Source organism: Hibiscus syriacus, unplaced genomic scaffold (assembly GCF_006381635.1).
Source record: "Hibiscus syriacus cultivar Baekdansim isolate YM2019G1 unplaced genomic scaffold, ASM638163v2 tig00110384_pilon, whole genome shotgun sequence".
Lineage (NCBI taxonomy): Eukaryota > Viridiplantae > Streptophyta > Magnoliopsida > Malvales > Malvaceae > Hibiscus > Hibiscus syriacus.
Genome location: NW_024062715.1, coordinates 687,021 through 704,188, shown reverse-complemented (window position 1 = coordinate 704,188; position 17,168 = coordinate 687,021). Strand labels below are relative to the sequence as shown.

The following is a 17,168-nucleotide window of genomic DNA, read 5'->3' as shown; positions in this document are numbered from 1 at the left end:
AAGGGAAACCCTCCAAAATGAACACACTAAGTTGTGCTCATAAAAGTCGTAAAAAATTAAAAACCCATAACATCACCAGCTGCAGGTTAAAAAGACAGGCAGACCAACAGGCGATCTGCATCAAATTCAATGTCTACTTTTCAACCTGTTTGAGATTAAAACATTTGTTTATTTCGTTTTCGGAGGAAAACTAATGATTCCACAAACGCTCAAGATTCCACTGTTTGGGGTTTTGGTCTTATCTGCTTCCCCACGCCTCACAAATAATCCACTCTTGCAATTTGGATTAGCTCACTTTCTGAACTCCCGTTATCAATAATATCATCTAATTCTGACTGACTGTACTGTGGGTTTGAGTAAACTTTTAAAGTCTCATTTATTTGTTTATTTTTATATGTATTTGTATTTAGTTAGTTTAACATTCATTTCATTTAATGTTTATCAACATATTTGTTTATAGGGTAAATTACACGCTTACTCTCTAAAATTTACTCTCTCTCTTATTTTACTTACCGTATTTTTAATTTTTTAAATTTACGCACTGAACTTTATACATTAAACTATTTTAGTCACTCTACTGTTAATTTTTTAACGGTGTTAGACATGAATTAAATAAACATTTTTAATCATTTAAATAAACATTTTTAATCATTTAAATATAAGTAAAAAGGGAAATAATTAAAAAGTAAGATACCCTTAACCCCAAAACCTTTCATAGTTTGAATTATAAAGATCATGTGCTTAGTTTAGTCGTTACCTTCTCCGGTATTTGGAATGTAAAAAAAATAAAAAGGAAAAAGAGAATTGGGTAAAAGAGCGTATAAACGAGTTAATAAGCGAGTTTGTTTTTGAACATAAGTGAATCGAACACGTCTTTGTTTATGTTCGTTTTTTGTTTATTAAATGAACACAAAAATTTTATTCATACTCATTTATTTATCCTAATAAACTAACGTTATACGAATGATTCTTGAACAATTCATTTATCGTTGTATTTATTTATACTCCTAAACTGGACATGAATGCATATACCCAACTTGAATGCTCAAAGTACATATCAATACAAATGCATTAAATAATGCAGTTTATTAGAATCGTAGTGTAAATTTAGCATCTAATTAAGTTTCTAAATCTAAATTTTTTAAATAAATGTGAACTTTTGATTGTTGAAAACTATCATTAATTACTATAATATTAATATAATAATATATAAAACTAACAACAATTACCATATACTAAAAATTTTCGTATCATTCAATTTATTTTATATTTATATCGTAATCAACTTTTCATAAATTACATAGCACCTCATATGTCACTCTCACTGTAGGTTTTGTCCTCTTAAAATTGATGCCAAATTGTTTGTTACATGTGCAATAAATTCAACTTTTCCAGATTTCATAGAGAAATTGGTATCGTATTTCGTTCGTTGCTTTAAACAAACAAACAAAGCAAGGTTTTGTTTGCAAAGAAAGTGTTTTATTACATGTGCCGCTAACTCACAAAATTTCATTACCAGATGCTTTTCTTATCTGAAGAGTGGGGGTTAAATTTGTAACTATTATAGCTTAAATTTTATACATGAAGTCACAGTCTCGTAGAAAGATGAAACCCATAATAATATATTAATTAATTTATCTTGATGATTAAAAGAGTCGTTATTTCTTTTTAGAAGTCACGAGTTTAAATATTAAGAATTACAACAGGATTATCAAACATTTATTATCAAATGATTAAAAGTATTTAGAATATATAATATTTTGTAATCATCTAAACTAAAAATAAAACCAACAACAATGAATCAGACATGGTTTGAACCCAAACATGATGTAATCTTTCTTTCTGTTTTTGAACCAAAAATACCTTGGGAGATAAATATTGTTACACATTTAATGAAACGAGTCGAAATCTCAAAACTGGCTCACTTCAATGTGATTCTTTGGGACCACAGTCTCCCATTTTATTCAATTTTCCTATGATAAAAACTAGACTGACCCTTCAAGTTGAGAGATTTCGGAACATCTACTGCACTGTTTGAAGACTTGAAGGGCACTGTTTGAAGACTCGAGGGGGGGGGGGGGAGAGAGGGGTCAAAAGCAACTGCTCTCTGCAACTCCCTTCTCTACGGTTCCGAGATGTACTGACACTACTCTATTACTTAGATTTCCACTTTCCTTCTTCATATATCTCTTCCCCCTCTCCTGTTTCTTAGGGCAAAACTTGAAGTAAAAAAGGAAAGTTATTTTCCCTGCTCTACCATGGTGGTTTATGCTAATGCACTGTTGAGGTTCCTGGCTTTTCTCTGTTTCCAGTTTCCTTTGATATTGGCAGGTTATGTTCCATTACTTTCTTCTTTCTAATGCTCAGCTCTTTTTTGTAAGCTTGTTATCACTTCCTTTTCCTTTTTTTTTTTTTGCTAAAAGATGCTGTTTTGGGTGTGGGTTAGGGTTGAATCCTGGAAAATGGGTTTTGGGTTTTGAAGCAGAAATTTTGGAATTTTGATTTGCATTCATATAAAAATGTGTGCTTTATAAGTTCATGCATTGTTCTTTTTTATTATTGTGATTAGTACTCAAAGTGTCTAGTTACCTGCACTTTGTTCCCTGCAGTGTGGTTCAGATTATCTATGGGTATTTCTTTTGGCTTATTGATTAATGAACTTGAACAAAGTGCCCTGTTCAATCCTGTTTATATTCAATATCTGAGTTTAGCTTAATGGATACTTAGAGCTCTGTATGCTAGGAATTAATGGCTTGCAGTGTTTGATTTTGCCGTTTACAAATGATGTGGCAATGTGATTCCAATAGTATAGCTTTGATTTTCCATTGATTTAGATTTTCGAATAAGAGCAGTCGAAGAGTATGCTGTATTTTAGGTACTTCTATCTGGATTCAGTTAATTGAACAGGGTACTTTTGCTTTATAATAACCCGGTAATTAGTCCTTTAAAGGTTGCACAAATTTAACTATCGTGCAAACCCCGTCCATCAGACACGTTTATGGCGATTGTCGGTGATCTATTTTGCCAGTGATTTACTGTAAAGCAAAGATGATGATGTTTTTCTTGGTTGAGACAGTCACATCTAATCAATGGTCTTACTACTTCTGCAGATTGCCCCTTAATTTGAGTGGATCAAATTTTACCCTTGTGGCTTCTTTATGCTCTAATAAAAATGACAGAGGAAAGTGTTGCCGCTACATGAATGCTTTTGTTGCATTTTCTGTTGCTCGATATGCAAATGTGACGAGTGAACTAGGTGTTTCCTCGGAATTGTCTGACATCTGCATCCAGTCCATATTGCAAACCATGGAACTACATGGAGTGCCACGGAATGCCACTATTTTCTGTGGGTTTGGTACAAAAATTCCTGTTAGATATGACTGCAGGGGGCGAACAACTGTGACACAGATGCTCGAGTCTCCAAAATTTTCGGAAGTCACAGATAATTGCAAACTGTCACTTTCGCATGAAAATGATTGCCGAAAGTGTTTAAATGCTGGCATTGTATACCTTCATCATCTAGTTGGATTTGAAAATAATATGACATTGAGTACTTGCCGAGATGCAACCTTTGCTGCACTAGCAAGCCAAGTTGACAACACTTCAGCTGCCAAATTCGCAACTTGCTTTTTCCAAGTTCAGGGATTTAATATCCCACTAGGTATGAACAGTTTCATACGAATCAGTGATTTGATTCCATACAAGAACTGGGTGTATGCATGATTAGAGCCAAGAAGCATCATTGATACATTCCCTTTCGGGTAACTGAAAATTTGAAATAGGTGGTCTAGAACAATCATCAACTAAATTGAGTGCTTTTATGGGGATTGCTAATTAACATTGTAATACTTTGGTGCCTTGTTCAAAAAAATTATAAAATATATGAATATGTTCTCTATGGCTTATTTTCCGTAATTGAAAGAACTTTTATGTACGCTGTTGAATCAGCTAGTAATTTGTTGCGATTTTGATGCTAGTTTCGGATTCATCTCCATCTCCACCTGCCCCGAAGGTTTCTCCTAGTCCATTGGTTGCTGCTAGTCCAAGTCAACTCATGTTGGGAGTACCTCAAAAACAAAACCGCCATACTTACCACCTAACGATTATTCCGGGCATCGGCATAGCAGTTACGGTAGCTGCTGTGATGATGCTTATAGTATTGATAGTTTTGATTCGTAGGAAAAAGAGAGAGTTGGAAGATTCTGAGAGTACGGATAAAAACTCTTCAAAGCTCTTTCCTTCTCCTCGGCCCATGCATAAATTTCAGGAAGGTTTGTTTGTATCACCTGTTCTCCATTGATAATGACAGGTTTTGAACATCATTTTTCAAAGGTCAGTTGTGTAATCTGATGGGGATTGGTGTTAAACTGCAGGTACTTCTTCGACGTTCCGAAATATAGCTACAAGGAAATAAAAAAGGCAACTGAGAATTTTAACACAGTCATTGGACGTGGAGGGTTTGGGACGGTATACAGGGCACAATTTTGCGATGGCTCTGTGATAGCTGTGAAGCGGATGGACAAGGTTTCAGAGCAGGCAAAAGATGAATTCTGCAGAGAAATAGAACTTCTTGCTCGACTACACCATCGTCATTTAGTTTCTCTAAGAGGATTTTGCATCGAGAATCGTCAGAGGTATGATTTCTTTGTGTATTATGTCCAGGTGATTCATCCATCTACAAACAAAACTAAATGCTTTTGCTTCGTGGCAGGTTTCTAATGTACGAATACATGCCAAATGGAAGCCTAAAGGATCATCTTCATTGTATGCTTCTCCATTCCTTTAATTCACCTCTCCAAAGTTTGATATTATCCATAGATAGGTTTGTCAAGGGGTTCTTAGGAGTAGTTGGAAGTTAGTTACGCTATTTTTGTTCGAAAAAAGAATCTGTCTTCCATTTGAGACTGTTTTAACTTCTCTGATAATTGTATAACAAATTTGTATGCTTAAATACAGTAGAAGGAACACTTTATCAACTGCTTTCCAGTGTTTTGTTTTCTATGTTCATCATTGTTCATTGCAAGTTTAAATGGATATAATCTTGTATTGTGCAGCCCCCGGACAAACCCCACTGAGTTGGCAGACCAGAATACAAATTGCCATTGATGTGGCTAATGCTTTGGTAATAGTAGTTGATTCCGTTGTTTTTCGTATTTTTTTATACAAATTATCGCACTAAACTAGTTTTGTTTAACTCATCTGTCGTTATCATTTGCAGGAGTATCTTCATTTTTATTGCGATCCACCTCTGTGCCACAGGGACATCAAATCGAGCAACATTTTATTGGATGAGAATTTCGTTGCAAAGGTATTGCATCTGTTAAAATGCTCGGTTTGTTGAACTCCTTGAATTTGGGTCACATGTATACTACGCATCCCTGTATGAAGTTCGATAAGTTTCCTCCAGAATGCTGATATAGAAAGCTGAAAGCTGCTGAAAGAACAAAAGGCCATTGTAAAACTAAGAGAACACTTTGGGAAAATGAAACAATGTCTTAAGAAATTCATGAAGAAACCTTTCGTATGAGAACTTCGAACAACTTCTATTTTCTGGTGAAAGCATGAAACGACATTGCTAACAATTCCTGCTTTCTTCTTTACCGTGTCCTCCAGATTGCGGATTTTGGGCTGGCGCATGCTTCAAAAGATGGTTCTATATGCTTTGAACCTGTAAATACCGACATCCGTGGAACCCCAGGATAGACAATAAACCACTGGAAGTTTCAATGTCTCATGTTTATTAAAGATCTAAACTTTAGATGACTTTCAGGTTATATGGATCCCGAATATGTGCTCACTCATGAGCTCACGGATAAAAGTGACGTATACAGCTACGGTGTGTTGCTTTTGGAGATAGTGTCTGCAAGACGAGCTGTACAAGATGGCAAGAACTTAGTAGAATCGTCGAAGATACTGATGGCATCGGAGTCAAGGCTACATGACCTAGTGGACCCCAAATTAAGGACTCCTTTGACTTAGACCAACTACATACAGTTGTAACTATTGTGAGGTGGTGCACCCAGAGGGAAGGGCGGGCTAGACCTTCAATCAAACAGGTCCTTCGACTTCTTTACGAGAGCTCAGATCCAATGCATAATGGGTTTATACAAGCTGTTGAAGACGAAGATTATGAAGGTAGTGATGGAAGAGAAAGAACAAGCAGAGGCAAAATTCCTAGGAGTGGACCGTATTATCACTGTGGGGATGGAAGGTATCTTGCTTCATCCTCGAGTACATCGAGGTCATATTGTAGTAGAAGCTTTTTGCTCGAAACTGGATCACCGCAATCTCCTCATAACATGCTCTCTCTTTGACGCCAATCATATGAGACAGCGTCCTCGATTCGTTTAAGCTCTCTCTTTGCGTGGTGTTTGTTATACAGAATCTTCCTGTTGCAGAGCAAAATGAAGGCCATCAGGCTTGTTACTTGTACAAAAGGGAAACGAAAGGATTCAAAAAGAGATGATCCTATAATTTTTCAGTTTTTGTCTGCTCTAAATATTTTGGATAAATGAGACGTGCATTATTTTGCTTGTAGCATTGATACAGAGACGAGGATTTGCAGCCAATCATCGAGATCGTTCTTTATTGATTCAAAGACTAATAGATGATGCCTAGGTGGGATTGTTTTATACTGATGATCGCATTCTAAATGCTGCTGATTTTTTATCAAGGCAGTTTGAAATTCCATAGACAAGTAAATCATTGTATTCCTGGTTCAGTAATATCAAGTGTTCCTTGCAATGGCGTGGTACATGCGAACACTGCTACTGAATTCAGCTTCTTTTACTGCGACAGGAAGCTGATTGGTACAAGATTTTCCTGTAAAAACAAGTCCATTACTATTGAAACACAACAAAATCCGATTCTTTCTCTTCTCAAACAACTGTTCCAGTTAACAATATTTTCTTCGTTTTGTCTTTTATTATCAATCACTCTAACTCTGCTTCCCATCTTCAACAGAACATTTCTAGCTTTGAACTTCAAAAGCACAAGGGGAAGATTGTATAGATAGAATAGTTTTAAGATTTAAGGTACTAATTTCACTTGAAAAAAAATTGAAGGCCAACCCTGAACCAGAAAGGCTCAAACCAAACATTTCCAGCTAACAGCAACCAGCAAGATACAACTAAAGGATGTACAGTTTATGCATTGATAATCCAACTAACAACATATAAAGGCATCTGGCCGGAAAAAAAAAAGAACATATATAGGCGAGAAAAGCTGAAACCTTCACCGGAGATTCTAGTTACGCACTATATCATTGTTTATGACTTCAAAACCCTCTCTATGGCAGCTATATAGAAGTCCTTCGGCATGGTACCAACAACGGTCTCTCGTTTCTCTCCATTTTTGAACAGCAACATGACCGGTACAGCCTTAATTTCATAATCCTCTGCAATTGGGAAGTCATTGTCGGTATTGAAAATAAAGCAGCTCCCCTGCAATCTCATCAATAATCTGGTGAACCATTCTACAGGGGCCACACCAGCTTGCATAAAATTCAACAAGAACAGGCAAATCACTTTCTACTATTGATTTCTCCCATGTGTCTTTAGTAACAACTGCAGCTGTATATAATCAATAAAATGAAACAATTTGGCCTTCAAATCTATTGTACCGTCATCGGTAAAAGTGCAGCAAAACCCAAGAGGAAGAAATGCACTCAATAAAGACATGCTTAAGTATTCATTATGGTTTAATACTGAAGCTCCTGAAGTTCACAAAATAAATTGATATCCCAAGTACAAAAGCTCTATTCCAGGCTGCTGGTAATATCTCAACCGAAGATATATGAAAAAGTCATAAAATATCGATCACCACATATGCAATTATAAGGTTACAAGGAGAACTGACCATCTCACTTTTCCCATATACTCGCTTCTTTTTAGTCCATTATTTCAAACTTAAACTGTAGTTATAGATTAACTGGTGCCTAGCAGGACGCCGGACATCACTACAACAATTTTTTCAATGCTAGATCCATTTTACCAAAGGAATCACCTGTGAAAACTTAAAGAACACATATAATTAACCTTTACAGCATGTGAAAATTTCCTGGGATCTAATCTACCAGTATAAAGAGAGAGAAAAGCATCTAAACACCCAAACTATATCACTGGTGCCAAAGAAAAAGTAAATCATTCTTGGATTATCAAATATCCCATCCAATGCCAAACAGTTCACTATTCCAATTTTCCACACTTGCTCTTTAAAGAGGGCTTATCTGGAAGGAAAGGGAAAGGCATTGCAAATAAGTGATACAAGACATGCTAGGACTAGGAGCTGAAAGAGAGGAAGATCGGAGCAAATTCTTAAGTATAGAGTGCAGCAACAAGTGGAGGGAGAGTGTGAAGGAAGGCTACAAAGCATGGAAGAAAAGGTTGTGAAAGAAATTAGAAAAGAAAATATAACAGGGATAGGTTGTAAATATGCAAACATAATACTTTGGAGCATATTTAAAGTTTCAAGAATTACACATCATCAATATTGAATAAGAATAATGACAGAGATTGATTGTTATAATGTTCAAATTATTAGTAATAATGAACAAACAACAATACACTGCATGTTCTGAAAGGATAGAAAAAAATACTTAAATTTAAGATGAAGGTAACGAGATGACCTTTTAATTACCTTCATATCTGATACATTAAGCCAAACTCTCCTAACCATGAGATTAATGCAAAAATTCTCCTTATATTACTGGGCTACTTTTACTTTTAGTTTTCTTTTTGGTTAAGGAATTTTGTGAAAGAACTTCAGTAAAGTAAAAGTGAAAACTATTCATTTCCTGCTATGAACCCCTTCGCCTAGCGTATCAAACAGCGTCCGAAATTGGTTGGTTTTTTGCTGTGGGTCACGATTCACACCAATCTAGATTGAGTGTGATCGTAATTTAACGGGAAATAGTCGATTGCACCAATAACGAGACGCAACAACCGTCAACCGTGATTCCAAGACAAAAACAAAAACCTGCAATCAACCGTATACAAAAACAAAAATAAAAGGAATATATTCCCTACAATTTACAGTCTGCAAAAGCCAAAAACAATATATTCCCTGACTTGGAGAATACGGGAGTCGAACTTGGGGACTTTGGATTCCCCGACTTAACTCTGACCAGTTTTGGATAGAAGATATGCCGGATAAAGTCCTTCGAGTAGCAGATGATAGTCGCCGTTTCCTTGACCCACCATGAGCAGCTTGTGGGTTTATGGATCGTTTTGGCAGAGGATTTTGTTTTTGAATCAAGTTTTGAAGTCCACCCTCTGCTCCCCTCTTTGGCCTCCATTCTCTCATGTTTGGAAATGAAATGAGTGAATATTGAAGAAGAATGAAATAGGTGGGGCCGTGAGGGTGAAGAAGAGTGAACTGGGGATGGGAAGAACCGAATAACAGAGGGTTTGAGAGAAATGGGCTGGCCGAATTTTAATTAATTTGACTAGGGGAAGAGTGAACTCGGGGGACTTTGATTAGGGGAAAATGGGCCACGTCCCACTTCCATAGTTCCATGATCCATTATTTTTTTAAATTTTTTAGATTTTTATTTTTATCCATTTTAGCTTTTTAGATTTTTAATTTCTTAGATTTTTTTATCATAGTTATAACAAAATTTATTTTTATCTATTTTAATTTCTTAGATTTTTCCTATGTTGATAGTCTTATTTCTTTTAAATAATAATATATTCATCGTTAATTAATTATCTTATTATATCATCAAATTTTTAAAATCTTCTATTGGTTAAACTATATTATATATATATATATATGTCAATTTTACATAGAAAATATTTTAAAAATTATTAAAAATAATTATTTATAATTATTTTTATTATATTTTAAGATAATTTATGTAAAATTTTAAAAAAATCACGACCGCACACCGTAATAAACACGATGCTAACGCTATTTGATACCCTCCCTTCACCTTCTACATACGAGAAAAAAATTTCATACAAAGCATGTTTAATTGTTTATTAATCTTAAATCAGCATCTTATTTCCGATCAGAAACACCAAACATTGAGAGAAGCAACATAACGTTCTCACAGTTGTAAATCAATTCGAGGTTTCAAATTGGAAGGCAAACAGATCTTAGAAGTCAAACAATATCCTAAAGTTGGCCGCTAGTGAGAATAACTAAGATCAACTGGATATTTTAACAAAGGGATACACAGGCATCCCTTCTGATGGCTTTAAGCTAGATTTTAATAAAATCCGGGAAATTTTAAATAACATATCAACAACACAAATAATCAAGAATCAGATCAAATGAAAACCCAGCGTAGTGAAAAAGTGGAGCAAGAGAAAGAGATTACCTTTGGATTGGCGAGAAGAGAATGGTTTGAGAGTGAGAGGAGGGCGTTTAGGAAGGTTATAGTAGGCGATTTTCAATGGAAATGAGATCCTTGAAGAGCAGATGTTGAAGGGGAAGTGGTGACGGCTGGTGAAAGCAAAATGAGAGGGAGTAATGGAAGTAGAAGAAGCCATTGAAGAAAGCAAGAGAGGTTTGAGTCTGTTGAAAACCACGGAAACGAAATCAATTCAGTTGCAAGAAATCAATGGAAATGCGGTTGATTTTTTTTTTCAGATCCCGCCAACTGAATCCAAAATCAGAGAAAAAAATAGAAATTTCTGAATTCGAATTTCAATCCAGCATAATAATAGAATTTTTTTAATCGAATCTATTTTCCCCGAAATAATTGAGCTGAATCAAGCTCATGAATGATTTCATTTTTTTTCAAATCGAACTTAAGTTTAAAAGTGGAATTTAATTAAATCTAATTTTAATTAGGGTGAATGAAATTTGATTTAATTTAAAATTAAAAAAATAATTAATCATATCAAATTATTTAATTTTTCAAATAAACTTAAGTAAATTTTTAAGTTTAAATCAAGTTAGTTTTTACAATTTGAATACCTAAAATTCAATTAACAAATTGATGCATATTCTTATTAAATCACTGTCAACTTTGAAAATATAGATTGATTTTTCTCAATAAAAATTAAAATAATATTCAAATTTAAAAAATATAAAAATATTTTTATAAATTCATTAAAAATATATTTAAAAAATTCATATATTTGTAATATATATATATATATATCATTCAAAAATTAAAATTATAAAATAGTCTAAAAATATTATGTTATACAATAATTAATTCTTGATCACTCAAGTTCAAAGAATATATACAAGTTTGAGTGACCAAAATTAAAATTCTAAAATTTATTGTTATATAAATTTCATAATTATCCCCCAAGTTTTTATGAAAATATTTATTAAATGTCTTGTATATTCTTTATAAAAAAAATTATTAGGCCTCCAAAACTTTTAAAAGTTTTAATTGAGCTTCTAACAATATGAGCTCAGCTCAACTAAGTACATTTATAATTTATAAAAGTTGAAATTTAAATCTCAAATTTATTGATTGTCATCGTTTAAAGACGACTTTATGAAGCATGAATCAACTTACTTTAGTGATTAAAAGAATCGTTGATATTTTATAAGTCATTGGTTCAAACACCAACAACTCCAACATGATGATTGAGCGATGATTTTATGAAATAAGTAAGGATATTGTTAGGATTAAAGAGGCTCAATTGAACAACCGAAAAATGTGCAAGAGGAGTGAATTGACAAAAATTGTTTAGGGAGTAAGGAGAAATAAAAGATAGAAAGTTTTGCAAAGCGATTTATAGTGGTTCGGCTTCTCAACTAAGTCTATCTCCACTACCTTAGCTTCTCACTAAGGATTTTCCAACAAATACACTAATTTGTTCTTTCTTTTTCAAGATCAAGAGTAACATTTACAAACTCCCTAGTTTTTCACTTGGCTATACTATAATCAATCCCCTTTACAAAAGGTAAAAAAAAAAGTAAACAATAAAACCTCTTAAAGGTATGGTGTTTACAAAAATAAAGCTCACAAGAACAAAATATTTACAAGAGAAAGTAAAATAGGAATGAAAAACGCTTCTCTTGTGTTTGAATGCTTGGATAGGTGTTCTAACCCTTCTCAAGTGTCTTGAACTTGTATTTATATGTTGGAATGAATTTGTGGTCGTTTCTAGCCGTTGTGGTCGTTTCTAGCCGTTGGGAGTCTTTCAGAGCCGTTGGGGATGTTTTTTCTCCAAAACAAAGTTGCCCAGAACAGAGGGTATCAGTACTCATATAGGGAATATCGGTACTTCCTTTATATTTTTAAATGAAACAAGTTGTTAACTAGCCGTTGGGCCTGATGGTATCAATATTAAGACTATGATATTGATACTACTATGTAAAGTAGTATTGGTACCCCTTTGGGTATCGGTATCATTTTTGCATTCTAAAATTTGAGCAAAGCTGATAGTATCGATACAACCTAGTGAGTATCGATATTTCACTTATCTTTGGTATCGGTACCATATGAACAATATTGGTACTGTTCATGAGGTATTGATACTGTAAGAACAATATCGGTACTACTTGTCCAAAAAAATATTTTGTGCTCAATTCCAAGTTAAATGGACTTTAAATTATTTTTGAAAACTTTGATAAATTCAATTCATGTCCAAAAACATTTTGTAATAAATTGTTATATCAAAACATAATTCAACAGTCTCCCCTTTTTTATATAACAAAATATTTGAAAATTTGTTTTTTGCAAAACTCTCCCTTAATAAAATATTTAATGAAAAATGATAACAATTGTTGGGAAAAAATATAAAAATTTTCAGCTCTCCTTTTTCATTAAGAAATTGAATTTTTCAAACTATACTTCTCTCCTTTTTTGTTAAATCAAAAATAATTTAACTTTAAAGTTCTAAAATAACATTAGAGAGTAATTGAAAATTTTGAAGTAAAATCATTTGAAAAATCAAAGATCCCCTTAAAAAGTGCATTCCAAATAAAAAAATTGACTTTAAATGCTTGACACTTAAACAAAATTGAATTTCAACAAAGAATAACAAACATGTGACTAGCGCATGAAATTAAATATATGGAAGTCTAAAATACTTTATACAATATCAATTGTTGAAATTAAGTGCATATGCATAAAGCTTTCCAAAAATGTTATGCATTTGAAAAAATTTAATATCAATTGTTAGAGAGATATCATTTGCATTTTTAAATTACATGCATAAACATTAAAATTTAGGTCAAAAACTAAAAAAATTAAAATAAAAAACCTTAATTTCTCTTAAATTGCAAAAAAAAAACTCTAAAATCCTCAAATCATAACCCTAACCCACCACCTTCGTCTTTTTCGACCATGACAACCGTCACCAACGTAGTCTCTGTCATCATCCTAATCATACATTGTCGTAGTTACTGCGATTGGTTGTTGTAAACAAGTTGAATCATAATTTTCATCCTACGGTGCATGAGGTATACAACGTCGATTTCCCGTTGATCAATTACAATTTCATAGGGTTTTTAGTCGCATGGGGGAGATGGGGTCGGTAGAGCTACGTTGACGACAAAAGGAGATGACTGACGTGGGTTTACGAATTGAAATGAAGGTTATCAAGGTTTTGAGTCATTTCAAAAAAATTTGTTTTTTTAAAATATAATTTTATTTTTTATTTTAAATATATTTTTAAAATTAACATATTGTCACACGTGATACTTAAACGAAAAAAACTACCACCATTGATGATTCAAATATTAAAATTAATAACATTTATAGTATTAAATATCAAGATCATTTAAAAAATAATTTAATTATATATTGGTGAAAAAACGATATAGTTTAAACGCCTTTGTTAAAAACTATATATCACGATTTGAAATTTCGAAAAAAATAAAATTGGGAATTCTGCAAAATGCCGTAGAACTTAAAAATGCACCAACAAAGAGGATATAAAGTACAGAGGCGTAAAGGCGCGTGAATCCCAGTTGCGGAACACGGAATATCCCAATTTGCAGAGACGTAGGAGAGCCGGGATGAAAAAATAAATATCTGGTTGACATTGGCCAAAGATATTATCGTTCTTGATGACGTGGCGCATAGAGACGATATTGACACGTGTAAAGCGTCGCCATGTGGAGTCTTTATTGGCTCCCGTCCCCCACCTCGACATCGCCGGCCTCTCCTCCATTTTCTCTGCTAAATTACCCATTTCTTTCCCTCTTTGTAAAGTGAAATTTTCACGTTTTCTTGTTCGATTTTCAAAGAAAATACAATGGGAGATCATCTCCGGCGGAGTTTTCCTTTTGCGAGTCGGCGCTTTTTGGATCCTCAGTCTTGTGTACCTGAGTTGACTCGAACCCACTCGGATTCCTCCGACTTGGTGTTACCATTCAGAACGTCAGAGATCCTACTTCTGATGCACAACCGGTAATTTCTCTTTCTAATTTTACCTTTCATTTTTCCTTCTATGTTTCGAATTATGGTTTTGCATTTGTTATTCTTCCTCACAAAGTTTAGTTCTTAGTTTTAAGTGTTATATAATAATTCTAGAATATTGTTTTGACCGCAGAAAATCTGTTATTTTTAAAATTTAATTTTAAATGATAATTTCTGTTTGAAAATCTAATTAGGAAAAACTAGAGAGATATCTTTTCATTGAAAAAGAAGCTGCAATTAATATTATTCTTTTTCAGTTTGCTTATTTTTCAAATATAGAAGTTTTATTGTTAAATTTGAACATCATAACAAAAGCAATTAGTAGTGCTTTTCTGGGAATACACTGTCACTATATTGATGAGTTGCTTAAGTTTTGAATTACTGATTGTAATTGAGAAACCAGTTTTTGCGAATCTTATTTATTGGGTATGATTAGCGATTCTGGAGTGGAGACATGGAAATTCAGTATCTTGCAGTTCTATAAAAGTATACTGTATGCTCTATGGGTTCAAATTTTGCACTGAACCATAGAACAAAAGTTTTGGTGTCTCATTAACCCTATACTTGCTTGAGATATATGCGGGTATCAAAACTATTGGAAGCAGTTCCTGCTGAAAGGTTTAAGACAGTTTTGTCCACAATATCAATGAAAAATGTGATATAATTTCAAACCATTGTCAGCAAAGAAAAGCTGATGAGCTCCAAACAGTTCCTTTTTTTTTAACTGGCTGTGATTTCTAGCGTACCAAATGAACTTGAGAGAACATAGCAACCCTTTGTTCCCTCTACAAGATGATATTGATAATAAAGGTGTCTTAATTTGTTAATTTGGCGTTTGTTTTTATTGTTCTTTCGAAACGAAGATTTAGTTTCTGATAATTTTATAGTGTAATTGAAGGCTGGATGTAGGTTTTAACATCTATTTTCTGGTTCTATTTAGAACATAGAATTGGTTACATTTTTGTTCGAGATTGGTCAGTGGTAGTTTTGGCATTATATTTTAACATTGGTTACATTTTCTTGTTCTTTTATATTTGAGGAAATTTTATTGAAGTAAAATCTGAAGTTTATATTAAGTATTTACCATTGGAAAAGCATCTCATCTTTCTAAACAGGTATGCAAATAAAATGGTAGATTGAAGCAAAAGGTTGGGTCGATGATGTGGGATATCCTCATTCTTTTTTATATGAGATAATGAAGCTAATGCTAGGATTTTGGGAAAATAACTTATGCACCATTCTCTTTGTCCGAGGCTAAGCTTTTGATTTACATGGGGTATTAAGACATCCTAAATGGAAGTAGATGTTTTTCACTTGGATTAAGTGATTATTAAACTTGTTTTAGTTGATCCTCCTCCACGCTTTGGTATTTCTATGGATCCTTGCTTGTTATAAAGATCTCTTGTTTGCCTTTTTGATGAAGAAAATGTTTCTACTTGTTGTTTATGACCCTTGGGATCTAGTTCCCTCTAGAGTTTTAGCATGCTCTAGTGCCCTCTATTTGTGTACAAGACCGTCATTTCCTTGTTCAATTTCGTATATAAGATAGTGTTCTGCAAGAGGTAGTTAGGTTCCCTGTAGAATGCCTCAAATTTGTCGTGTTCATTAGTTGTTTTCTATCAGTAAATTTATCATCAGCAGCTTTTATTCTCCTGTCATCTCCAAGTTCCTCATGTAGTTTTTAGCATTGCATTTCTGGATTCCTTAGTTTGAATTGCAATTTCCTCCTGGTCATCAACTAGTGCTTCTGACCTAGGGTTAAAGTATCTGTCAGCACCTTTTTCATCTGTTTCCTATAATAAAATCTATCTGATAAATCCGAAAAGGTCAGCATGGTTTGGGTAGAACCTGGTTGTGTAAAGCTGTCGTGATTTAAAAAATACTGATTCTGGAGAGTGATTGTATTAAGGCATTAGAGTGGATAAAAAATCCTGGTTCATGCCCAGCCCTGTTTGTGTCTTTAGTGAAGGAACTTTGTGCTAAGGTGGTGGATCGAAATGTAATTGTCAAACATATCCAGAGATGTATTAATTGGAAGGCTGATGAACTTGCAAAGTTGGGAATTGGTTAATAGTTCTATTGTAGTCTATTGTGTTGTTTTGGCTGTCTATAGGAGGTTTGGACCATGTTGTTGGGTGTTTGTTATCGTTGTAGGATCCGTGTATCCTTTGTAATTTTGGCAGTTTGGTAATAAAATTGAGGTACTCCTTTCCTCCTTCCAATGTCCGTTGAGACAACTTACGGTATTTCGACGATTATGAAGGGGGTTTTTAATGAGACCTCCCCTATTTTATTAAAAAAAACTAGTAGAAAATGAGTTTTTGTTTATCTTAAATTCTAAGTTCTAATTTACTTGGTATAAGGTTTTACCTTTTTAGAAGATAAGTTTTCTTAGGAGATAAAAGTTAAGAGAAAGATACCTAGTTAAATTCTACTTTTGTAATTCTCACCCTGTAAAAGCATGCTGGTTTTTCATTTTTCAAGTAAGCAATACGAACAGAACTCAGGTTTTCTCTTCATTCAAATTTCCCTTTCTATCTTCTTGGAATATCTTTTCCATTCTTCTTCGAATATCCACACTGGCAGAATCATACTTCAGCTATTCGAGTCCCTGTGGATTTGATGGCAAGTTAAAGATTGTCCTCTTATCTTATTGTAGGAATCCATTTTTCTTTATTGATTAGCCTTGTATAAATGGTTTGATTTTTTTCCCCCTGCATGCAATATGTTGTATTCAATTTTTCTCTTTTCCTCTTTATTTTAAAGCTCTCTTTTCTTCGTGGTTCAACTTTAATCTTTTCCTATGTTATTTTAATTTTTAATGTAGCAGGGA

At 33.6% G+C, this 17,168-nt stretch overlaps 2 pseudogenes; one reads left to right on the top strand and one right to left on the bottom strand.

Annotated features, from left to right (window-relative positions):
• Window positions 1–2,005: 2,005 nt before the first annotated feature.
• Window positions 2,006–6,512, top strand: LOC120121950 (annotated as a pseudogene).
• Window positions 6,513–7,025: 513 nt separating this feature from the next.
• On the bottom strand, window positions 7,026–10,517 carry LOC120121951 (annotated as a pseudogene).
• Window positions 10,518–17,168: the final 6,651 nt, after the last annotated feature.